At 38.8% G+C, this 12,360-nt stretch overlaps 1 protein-coding gene across 5 annotated transcripts in view; it reads left to right on the top strand.

Annotated features, from left to right (window-relative positions):
• The window catches only part of BICD1 (BICD cargo adaptor 1), a 168,450-nt gene that overhangs the window by 142,654 nt on the left and 13,436 nt on the right, over positions 1-12,360 (top strand). The gene's annotated exons all lie outside the window — the stretch shown is intronic.

The raw sequence follows: 12,360 nt of genomic DNA, 5'->3' as shown, positions 1-12,360 counted from the left end.
ACCTCCTACCTAATTTACTTCGATTTTACCTTAATTCCTTTTTGGAAACCTCAGCCTTTGGATCTCTAATACTTTCCTTATCTGATTCATGGATCAGCGTACTGATTGGGATTACAGATATGTGGAAATTTACAGCACATGTTCAACATTCTAAGGATGTTTGAGGAAAGTGATAGTGGCAATGAGCTGGAAGAGCCTGACAGTCAAAATGTATACCTAAAAAAAAAAGAGGAACAACTTCACTGGTGTTTCTACTTTCATAGCTCATTTCCTACTGTTTAAAGGTAATGAATCGTTAGGGCACTAACTCAAATAAAACCCCACAAGTCTTTTTAGTGTTCCAGATTGACTTAGGAGTACTGTCTATTAGAACTTAGAAAAGAAATTATAGAATTAACGAGTAGCCTTAGTATTTTAATGTAAAAGGTGTCACATCAGTATGATGGAAAATTAATAATAAATATGAATAATAACTATTTTCATTTTGTATAGGACTATTTGATCATTGTATTCATGAATATATATTTTACATTATTGTCATTACATTGTGGAAACCATTAACATTATATCATAAACTTCTCCATGTTGCTACCTAGTCTTATTTTTATTTTTAAAGGTTGTATCATAAATTTTATTTCCGATGTTATCACATTAATCACCACTTCCTCTCTTGTTAACCGCTGAGATAGTTTTCCATTACGTGTTATGTTATAGAATGCTGCTGAGAGTATCCTCCTGCATTCAACTCCTCACCTGTTCAGTTTTTTCCCAAGAGTGAGATCACTGGGTTAAAAGTGTGAACATCTTTATGTTTTTGCTCCATTTTGATATTGCTGTCAAGAAGGGTATATCAGTGTACTAAAGTCCCACAAAACATTTTTCTCATTTTCACACCTTCTGAATCTTTCTACTACTTCACACACACTTTACACATCTTGCAACTCTAAGGCTAGTTAACATATAGGAATGAAAGTACCATTATGTTGTCTTAAATTGTTTAGAGAATGACACTGGACTTAGAAATTCTTGCTATATGCAAGATTAATGATATAAATAATGTGAAATTCAGAATCATCCCTAGGCCAGAAAATCACTTTCATGATAACACTGTTATCATATTGATAAATTTTATTTTTAACCATTTATTTGAAGTTAAAATAATAAAAGAGGGGAGGAAGAAAAGCTGTTATTATATCCCAAGGAGTTTTCAACTGTGTATCATGAAATCAACCAGATTAGTCCTTAATATATTCTTAGATCAATCCAGCAGCATTTTCTAAAGGGTTCCAGTTAAATGAATTACTGTAGAAACTGAGTAACCATCTATACTAAACAAATTGCAGCTTCTAAAAATATTTGCATTATTGACTATATATTATTTTTCCTAGGCTGAACTATATTGGGTAAGACATAGTAAACATTATTTATGATGCTTTTACTATATAAAATGTTTTAATTAGGCTGAGAAAGGAAAAATATGCCATATATAACCAATGCTAGGTTCTATGCAAAAAATACCTTAATCCCCTGAGAAGTAATCAATTTTATGAGTATTTTTTATTCATGAGTTTATAAGTTATTGATTATTATAAAAGTTAATGGTTAGTAACAGTATATATTCATCATTTTTAAAGGATAATTCACTGTTAATTTATCAGAATGTGTTTTGATAAACCTTGTTTTCTAAAATATATTTTAATATATCTTTTTAGGTAATTTTAATTATTCTAATAAGCACATATAAGGGTTGTTTTTCTATTGAGGATCAGTGAAGTAATTAAATCAATAAAAATGAAATTGATGGTTTGGATCCTTTAGTTGAGGAATTGAGAGAGCTGTAAATCTCATTTAAGATTTTAAGGCACAGAGCACAGAATATTATTTACCACATATAAGCGATTATTTTCAAATAGATTTTATTTCTATGAGATGGTCAGCCACAAACCCCATCTTCTTCAAGACACAATTTCTCAGTTTCTGGAGAATTAACTCTAGGTGGGGCATTGATTTTCAAAATCAGTTGAACGTTTTGTACTAATTGATCACTACTCTGCACTCATTGCCCTGCAGCCTTTTCGAGGAAAGTTCTGGCTCCTGCCCCTGGCTTTGGCTCTGTCTCTGGTGCCTCAGCCCCTGGAGCTCTGTCCTGGGCCTGGCTTGCTGAATTTCTCTTCCTTGACCTGATCCCCCTCCTGATGTGCAGACTCCAATCCCTCCCGTGTGTGCCTACAGCTCTGATGGACTGGAGTCGAAAGGGACCCTGTTGTCATCGACGAGTTTGCAGTCAGGCAGCAGGAAAATCATCGGTTATTTTGTAGCCAACATTTTTACCTCGATGCCTTAACTACCTAGGCCTACATAATACTAGTACGATCTTCCATTTAGTCAGTAATTAAAAGCAGCCTACTAGAATATGCACAGGGAATCTATGTAATGCATAGGCCCAGCGGCAGTGTCTGTACAGGGTGAGCAAGGAGTCGCAGACTTGAAAAGCAGGTGTGGACTCTGCGCAGCAGTAGCCTCCGCAGTCTACTCTCACGCCGGTCTCCCGCACAGGGCTTTTCCTCCTGCTTATTTTGCTTCCTGGTATTGTTTCCATCCCCTCTGCTCTATCCTATGTCTCTCTTTTTTTCTCTCTCTTCCTCTGACATCATCACCAGTATGAAAGAATGGTATTGTTTTGAAATCTGAAAAATTTCTGTGCTATTTTAGATTTTACTGATTTTAAAGCCACTCACAGAAAGCCTTAACCTTAGGTACAGCATCACCCCTTCAGGCGTAGAGTCCACAGGTGACACGGACATGTTCATTAGTGTGAAAGCTGCTTGTACATTTCACTACCTTCAAACGAGTAGACATTTATTCGTGTGTCTGTTAGATTGTAAAGCCTGTGTTCTAAGCATGTGCCGAGACCATGTTATTTTCATTAACCCATTTGCTCATTCACTCATTCATTAAAATTTAACAAAATGTCTTGAACATCTACTATATGTCAGGCTCTTTTCTTGGCTCTTGATATAATGATATTCAAGTAAAACTCTACCCCTTTTATTCAAGAAACTCATAATCTAGTATGGGAGGTAGACGGGTAAATAAGTAATGATGATAATTGATGTTCCTGGGATAATAGAGGAGTTAGGGTGGTGAGGAGAACCTTCCCAGAAGAGCACTAGTCATGAAAGGTGACTGGAACTTAATAGGGTGCAGGTGTGGGTCACGAGAAAAGCCTTATAGGAAAGCAGATCAACTTGTGCAAAGGCCATGAGCTTGGGGCCAGAAACTGGGGCACGACTTGGGAGTGATGGGAAATGAGCCTGGAAAGGTGGGCAGGGATCTGAAAACAGAGCAGACTTAGTGAGAGCCAGTTTAGTGAGAGCAGACTTTATTCTGTGGGCATAGTTAACAGTTTTAATAATAGGACCAGATTTTCACCATGTCGTATCACCCCGACAGCGAGGTGGGAATGGATTCGGTGTGGGTAACACCTCAGGTAAAGAAGTGTATACGGAGACTCATGAAATATGCAGGTGACAGGTGGTGGGAACTCGGAATCAAAACTGTGAGGCGTGTGAATGTTTATAGGAATCTGAAGTTAGAGAGTCCCGCTATATATGAAAGCCAGCGTGTCCCATGTGAAAGCCAGCATGTCCCATGTACACACAGCCTGTTCTAACTGCCTTCACTCCTTTGCCTCCCTGTGGTTTGTGGAAGGAGCTCAGTGAATGCCCTCTGAACTTACTTTCTGAACTGACCACCTCAGTGGGTTTTCTCCCTAAAGTATTTTCCTATAGAGGCTTTTACATGTATGTGTGTTCCACTTCCCCATGTCACTATACTTTGTTTTTCCCTGGGCATTTCCTGATGTAGGAGCATGTTTCCCAGAGTTTGGAACCCGCCAAAACAAAAGTTAATTCAAAAATATTAATTCACAAAATTACCAACCACATGTTGAAATAAATACATTTTTCTGTCTTGCCCCAGTGTAATATGCCATTAGCAACTGCATCCTATTTCCAAATTTTAGGGGACCAGGGATGCTGCAGGAGTATTTTCCTTACTTGTTCTGGGTTAGTCGTGATTCATTTTACAGTAGAAACAGACAACACCCTCAAATTTCCTTCAAGTGTTTCTTCAATTAGCGATTTCATTTTTACAGGGAACCTTTTAGTATAGAATGATCTTGAATTGGAGTGTGACTTGCTAAGAATGTCATCTGAGAGATGTAGCTCTTCACTAGAGACTGTCCATCTCTGTAATGAGATCCCTAGTTGAACATTGGAAACTAGCCCTGGCTGGGTGACTCAGACGGTTAGAGTATTGTCCTGGACACAAAAGGCTGCAGGTTCGATCCCTGGCCAGGCTTGTACAGGAGGCGACCGATCCATGTTTCTCTCTCACATAGATGTTTCTCTCTCTCTCTCCCTTCTTCTCTCTAAAAATCAATGAACATATCCTCAGATGAGGATTCAAAAAAGAAAAGAAAACTGAAAAATACAGGAGTTTAACATCTTCCCAAATATCATATATCCTCCAATATTGCTGAATGTTTCGATTTTCATCCAGGTAACTAGTTCCATACAAAAATAATTTGAAATTTTAAGATTTTCTTCTTTCTTGTTTCCTGTTGCCATTATAACATGCAATCAGTGGAAGCGGTTATTAAGACATTTTACATTCTGGTCTTCTTAGTCTTTGAAATTCAGTGTGTATTTTGCACTACAACATATCTCAGTTTGAACTAGCCATATTTCTAGTGCTCAATAGCCAGATTTGGCTAGTGGCTACTGTATTGGACAGTGCCATTCTAGATCTACTTACCAATGTTTTTAGCTAGCTGAAGATAGAGGCCTGCAGAAGGTGGCCAAGTCTGGAGGGGTGTTGGAGAGGCACAGGTGGGTTGAGACACATGGAAGGCCCAGGACATTCCAGGCAGTAACTACCCTCCTTTCCCAATGCAGCCCGAATGACATTTTCTGGCTCACTGAAAAATATTGACAGGCAAATGGAAAACCCGAAAAGAGACAGGCACCTGTAGGGTTGGCTCCTAACTCACAGCTCCTGCTTCAGATTCATCAAAGAGACCAACCTCTGGCCCCACATGACAAACTAGTCCAAATTCTAAATTTAAAAAATTGCACAGCCCTGGCTGGTGTGGCTCAGTTGGTTGGAGCGCCATCCCGCGCACCAAGAGGTGGCAGGTTTGGTTCCCCATCAGGGCACATATCTAGGTTGCAGGTTCAATCCCTGGTCAGGGTGCGCACGAGAGGCCACCAAACAATTTCTCTCTCTCTCTCTCTCCCTCCCTCTCTCTCTCTTTTCCTTCCTCTCTAAAAAAAAAAAAATTAAATAAAGTCGCTCCATTTATAAATTTAAAAAATTGCACACATTACCCCACCACCTTCTTCCTGTGCATGCTCCCCACCCTCAAGTCAGAGAACAGCCTTTTTCTACCAACGTGCAATCAGTTACTTGCAAAACCTAACCCTTAGTTTCTTTGATACCCTTTGTGCCAGGGAATCAGTTGCTGCAACTGTGCCGTCGGCGTGGCCTTGCCTTCATATCCCAAAGCCCCCGCCCCACTCCCAGAAGAGTTTCAGTGCTGTACCCTGCTCTGGTGGGCACGGGGCTCCCCTCATTGTGTTCCAGGGAAACGGCGTCAGCATCTCCTGTGCTGTGCTCACACCATTGAATCCGATCCGCTGGCGCTAGCCTATTGTACTCTGCTGTTTGCCCTCACTGTGACGACGTAACCACCTCTGTTACCAGAAACCCTCTGATTATAAGCATTTCCTGGATTGTTGTATTCAAACTGCAGCTTTGAAAGGGACTTTTTCTGTCCACAAAGAATACTAAGGAAAACATAATAAGAAAAAGCCACCCTAGGTACCCAGCAAAGCCAATCTCTAGGCTACAGCTTTAAGCTCTCCTTTACGGTTATAAGAATATAGAAGCTAGAATGAAAAATACTGAAGGACCTCTCCCAACTCTGAGACTCTGGATTCCACGAATACACATTTTCTCTCCCTGATTGGGACTGGAGCTCATTGTATACAATCCATATTTCTAAATAGAACTATATTAAAACATCCTAGTATCATATAGTATACTTTTCATCAAGGAAAGAGGAAAATTCCTGTTATCTAACATTTTTGGGGACAATTTTAAATATGTACGTGTTATGAACCGACTGTACAAGGCAGCAAAGAGCAGTGTCCCGTGTCAACGCTGACTTCTTGCCGTGTGCTAACACTTTGGTTTCCTTCTCTAAATAGACGAGCTTCCGTTTCCAAACCTATACCTATTTGTTTCAGTGGATATGGGGGCCACTGATTTAATTCAGAAGCACGTCTCTGGCACCCTTCAATGTGGCAGCCAGCCAGACTCTTCTGAGCATTAATACACAGCTTGGGGACGGGCCTTTGTACCTGCTGCGCCTGGGGTGGCAGCTCCCCTGAGCTCTGAGCGAGCTGGGCAGGCCCGAGGGAGCAGCCGACTAACTTGCTACTAACCGTTCCTTTATTTTAAGTGATGTAGTGAAAATGCAGTCCCGTAGCACTTACAGTGACCTAGTCATTAAACCTGTACAGCTGATCAGCCGGACAAGAGTGTTCGTTACATGACAGTGGATCATCCCCCTCCGTTTTTCCTGTTGCACAGCCGTCTGCCCCTTCCTCCACACACCCTCTCTTTAGTCATCTGTGAACACTGTTTGGTTTTCTTGGCTTGCTTCCCCAGTGTATTTATTATGCCTGAAAGGTGCGACAGGAAAAGCACAACTCAGAATGGCTGGCTTTACCCCTTTCTATTGTTGACTAAAAAAATAAAGAAATAAAAAGCAAGTCATAAAGATGTCATATAACCATTCATTTTGCTGACCTTTACGCCAAAAAGAAAGTCATTGATATACTCTCAGTATCAGAAGTTTAAAGTTTTTGTGAACTGTGCACGTAAAAGCTGAGTTTGTTTTGGCTTTACTCATCCTGGACTCCCCGGGCTTTATTTTTCTGTTATGGTTCTTAGGTTACTTATGTCCTTCAGGGTGTCCGGTCCACGCATTAGATCTGCTTTGGTGGGACTGCTTCCTGAACTGGCCTCTCATGTAATTGCACCAGTCAGTGAAGGTTCTGGAAAGGGAGACTAGATTAGACTGTTATTCTTATAATAATTAATTAAAAGAAACAGCTTTTTTCTTTTTTGCTCATAGTTGCAACTTATAATCAATCAATTGCTTTTATTGGCAGTAAAGATGTACAATTGGTAAGCTTTTTTTATATAAAGACTTTATAAAAGAAACAACTTCTACAATTTCAAATATTTTCATTAAAGATTTATATGAAGATACGTACATTTATTTTGCAGGATAATGATTTAGAACAGGACTCACTTTAACTTAACCTACTTAGAGTGGATATAAAATTGGTCCTGTTTTTAGTTGAAGGCTGTACGCTTTGCTCATGTTAAGAACTTTTTTGTTGCTCCGATGCTGTTAATCTAATCCATTTTTTGTTCTACACTGAGCCTCACTCTTAATTCTTTATTGCACTTAAGATTGTCTTACTAAAAGTTGAAAATCAAGCTATGATCAGTTTGGACCATAACAAATGAAATTAGAAATTTAGAGTAGAAAGGGGCACCATTTCCCTGGCCAGATGTTACCTGGGTCCCTGGCACGGACGTCCCAGTGAGGATGCTGCTCAGTTCATCTTAAATACATATTTCTGGCTTTCTGAGCAGTCTCGGCTCCACCTCTATTCATAGGATCCTTAAAAAAACACACCAAAAAACAAGTATAGTATAGTCGCTTAGTCTAAGTAGGTATTTATACAATAAGCCGTTATGTAATGACAGTAGAATCAGTTAAACATACATTTTTTTCTCTTTTTATGCACTACTTGACATCAAGCAAAAAGAGGTAAGTTGGCTATTAACCTGTAGGTGATCTTATTTTTTTTAATAAATTTATTCCTGATAGCGTTGCTTCAATTACATTTCTACAAATCAAATACTTTTACCTTAGGAAGCTTGTCATTGTAAATCTCTTTTCTTTGAAAAACAAGTAAGCATCTCTGTAAACTTGGATTTTAAAATTAGTTAATATTTAAACATATTGTTTTTCTTTTAACTGAATCATACTTATGGTTTAATTTATTTATGAGGACATAGTACACTTTGAAACACTTGGTTTAGTTTTGGGGTTTCTGAATTGTTTCTCCCTAAAAATGTGGGTTATGTGTTATAATTATTTTCTTTTCTTAAAAACAAGAAACAGCTGACATTGGTGAAAGCCTATAATTTTCAGATCCATCGCTTTATAGAAGAGAATGCTCTGAACCTCTCAGAATATTTTCTAGCATCGATTTTTTGAAAATGACAAAAAATAATAATGAAAAAAAAATTAAACAAGAAAATCAAACACATTTCATTGAGTGGTGTCTCATGTGTTTTTCTTGTTTGGGATATATTTTTACCATTGACCTTTTTAGTGGGTTTTTGGTTGTACTTTGTTTAACTTATCTTTTGTTTCTTTTTTATGAAGAATTAATTCTGACATTTCAAAGGTATAAGCTGGGCTTTCTCTGATACATGATACTATTGACTTTGCTTACTGGAGAAGAGACTACTGTACCACCTCGAGTTAACTCTGTGCCAGCTGACACTGTTCTTGGGAAGTCATTTCTGAACAAAAGTTTATTTTCTAATAGGTGTTTAATTGGTGTAAGAATCTGGCAGCAAAATGTACTTTTACCTCTTGGTGCCACTGTATTTAATTACCCTCTCCCCCTTCACCTCCCATGTCTTTTCTACCATAGGCTTTTGTTTAACTAAGTTTTTCAGAAGTAAAATGTTGACTCTACTGTAGGGCATTTTTATATTTCTCTTTTGCATGATTTGAAATAAAAATAGATTATGAATATTGCATTGTTTTATCAGCTAGTCATATTTTATTCATCAGAACAGAAGATGCAAAGCTGGGTGCAAGTTTTTGTGCAATCTATAATTACCAAAAAGTCTAAAAATGCTTCCTCTTTTTGGCGAGTCATGCTTTGATTCTACATTGTTGAAGACAATTTTAATGCTTGTCACCAAAGTGTGATAAACTATGCACAGCTGTCGTTATATAAAGGCAGAGTCAAATGTTTTTAAAGATTTGTCAGTCATATTTTTGCATTGTCTATACTGAATTTTTTTTATGTGTTTCAACATTTCTGTCTTTATTGTTCTCTAGAAATATTTAATGAATAATGATTGTTTCTGACTCTCACAGATATAAACATATAATGGGGTTTGCTGTGTTAAACACTGATGTGAAGTTAAGGCTGAAGTGTCTGGTGGACATAAATTAGCAGATTACACTCCCGAGTAGTTGGAAATTATGCCTTTACCTTATCTGTGGGTACTTTCTGAGAAACTAATGTGTTAATAGGATATGTGATGTGTTTGACAAAAAGAGACGAGATAGCCAACTCTATGTGTTTGATTATAAAATGCTAAAAGTTGTTCACAGCTACCCATTTTTATTACCCAATGCACCATTAACTTCATCAATAGATTTTTGAAACTATTTCAACTTTTCCTAACTGCTGTTTATGTTTATATAAATGTTTCTGTCTCATGCTCTCATTATTTTTCTTTCTATAATGTTCCTACCTTAAATTTTTCTTATTTTTTCTAAATTCTCTACTTTACGTGTTTGTTTTTAAAATTTATGTGTATAGGTGTTGATAGGACTGCTTAACTGTTCAGGCTGTTACTCCTGGGAGAATGTATTTGGATGCTTCTTTACATTAACTTTTCTGTTAATTCACTAACACGCTATTATTCATTTTGTAGATTTAGTGAGGAATAATTTAGTATTGGGCACACTTTAAATAATGGCAATTAAAAATTTATTTTTCAGATATATACATCAAACTCTTACAATTATCAAAGAATAATAATTAATTTCCTGATATCACTAAATTAGCTTAAAAATCTTTATCAAATAGTATTTCCTCTTTCTTAGTCCTTTTGTTAGAAAGGTGTGGTTTTGATGGCAGGAATGCCTGAATTATACACTCTCCTTTCTCAAGTGGATCCATCAGACAGTGGCATTAATAAAGTACTAATAAGGAAACAAATCCAAAGATCTGTTGAGGGGAGTGAAGTCGGCGTATTAGCAAGTATCTTGCAGCTCATGCAAATGCTCCAAGCCCAGGACTGTGGGGAAACTGAGACTCGGCAGGCAAGGCCCCCTGCCCTCGCCCTGCAGCCTGACCGAGGAGATGAGGTGGAGGGCACCGGAGGCAGCGGCCACAGGCTGGGTACAAGAAACGCTGGAGGCCACGAGATAAGTGCCGAGGGCGGTTAGAGGAAGCAGACACTTCCTTCTGGAGTGGCCTGGAGTAAAGACTGAAACTTGTGGGTTCTGAATAGTCAGAGAGAAGGGAGAGCGTGTCAGATGAATGCAATGTTAGGAGCAGAGGCTTATTGAAATGATTTCATCATACAGTCTATTTGGGCCTTTTTAGTTTTCATTGTTGTTAATGGTATTTACTTTGCTTCTTGAAGCTAAAAACCTCAGGGTCCTCTGACTCCTCCCTTTGGTCCCTCACGTCTGACGGATGACCAGTTCCTCGGAGGGGGCCTGGGCTCCGTGCTTTCACAAGCATTCCTTCACCTCGTGTCTGTGAGACTGGTCTTTAATGTCCCCAGTTAACAGATGGAACAACTGAGACTCAGAACGGTTAAGTTGCTTCCTCAGTGTCCCTGAGCCACTGGGTGCTGGAGCAGGGACCTAAACACAGAGGTCTGTCACTGACTCTAAATCTCAGGCAGAAATGCGGGGCAGTGGAGACGGACAGTTGAGGGAAAATAAAGAGGGAGGCACAGAGACAGGAAATTACTGTGGAAGCGTCACTGGCAGACAGAAGGAAGCTATGTGACCCATTATCCATTCCCATAGGTTGTTGTGTAAAAAGCCCTCACGTAAGAACCGTGTCAGTAACTACGGGGAGCACCTTTGTGCTTTTATCCACAAATATTCATCCACAAATATTCAGAATTCCTGAGTTTGGGAGGCTTTTAAAAATCATACGATTTTTCTGTCTTCAGTGCACAGTGCAGAGAAATTTATACTTTCTACTAACATAATTACTCAACTTTCACTTGATATCATTGACTTAGTTTTCCCTGAGACCACTGATTTGACCACTTTACATCTTTCTAAAATGCATTTTGCTAAGGAGAAAGTCTGCTGAAATTCAAGTGCAGATTTTCATTTAGAATTTGTGCTCTGGCCTTCTGTATATATCTTTTCCTTTGAGTTTCCTTGAATTAAAACACATTTATTTATTTCAGCCATGGACTCTTAGAGTTTAGAAGAATTCAAGAGAAGTCTAATTATTCTTGGCTTATTAAGACTAAAGAGTTGGTAGAGTAAGAGAGAGTAACAACTGCTTTCACTTTGGGTCAAGTACTAAGGCTCTGTGCTAGGGAGACTGAAGGAGCTTAAACAACAGATATTTATTTTCTCCCAGTTCTGTAGACTGGAAGCCCAAGATCAAGGTGTGGGCCGGCTTGGTCTCTCCTGAGGCCTCTCTCCTTGACTTGCACATGACTGCCTTCTCACGGCCTTTTATCTGTGTGAATGCATCCCTGGGTGTCTCTGTGTCCTAAGTCTCCTAATCTCCTCTGTTATAAGAACATCAGTCAGATTGGACTAGGGTTTACCCTACCTAAATTATGTCTTTAAAGATCTTATCTCCAAATATGGTCATATTTTTAGGTACTGGGTTAGTGTTTCAATATATGAATTTGGGGGGACATAGTTGTCTATAACAGGTTCCATAGGGCATCCTACTCAAGGGGGACAGGATGGACAGTCAGAAATCTGGGCTCAAGTTCTCACTCTGTTCCCCTCTCTGTGGGCCATCAGAAAATCACTTAACTCTTCTGATCCTCAGTGTTCTGATCTGTAAAATGGGCATTATGACAACCAAACTCAGTTGAGTGTTCTGAGCACTAGAAAGTCTTTGTTCACTATAAAAACCATACAGAAAGTGACCATGCATGAGTTCCTTAACCTCCCTGGGCCTCAGTTTCTCATTTATAAAGTGAAAACAAATCCTATTTCCTTGAGTTTTTACAAGGATGAAAGAGCTGTTGCATGCAAAGTGCTAAGCCTAGTGTCTGCATATATACAGCACTTAAGAACTGTTACGTTACCATTATTTTTCATCCTTCCCTCTTCTACATTCCTTCTGCATGCTCTTCCTTTTCTGTATTTGCCGAAATCTCAATTAGGGAATAGTTTAGAGGAACAAGGCCAAGCTTGCAGAAAGAAACAAGGATATCCTATGGACATAAATGAGGGTGTCTCTA

Source organism: Miniopterus schreibersii (assembly GCF_964146895.1).
Source record: "Miniopterus schreibersii genome assembly, chromosome: 2".
Taxonomy (NCBI): Eukaryota; Metazoa; Chordata; class Mammalia; order Chiroptera; family Miniopteridae; genus Miniopterus; species Miniopterus schreibersii.
This window is presented reverse-complemented; position numbering and strand designations above follow the sequence as displayed.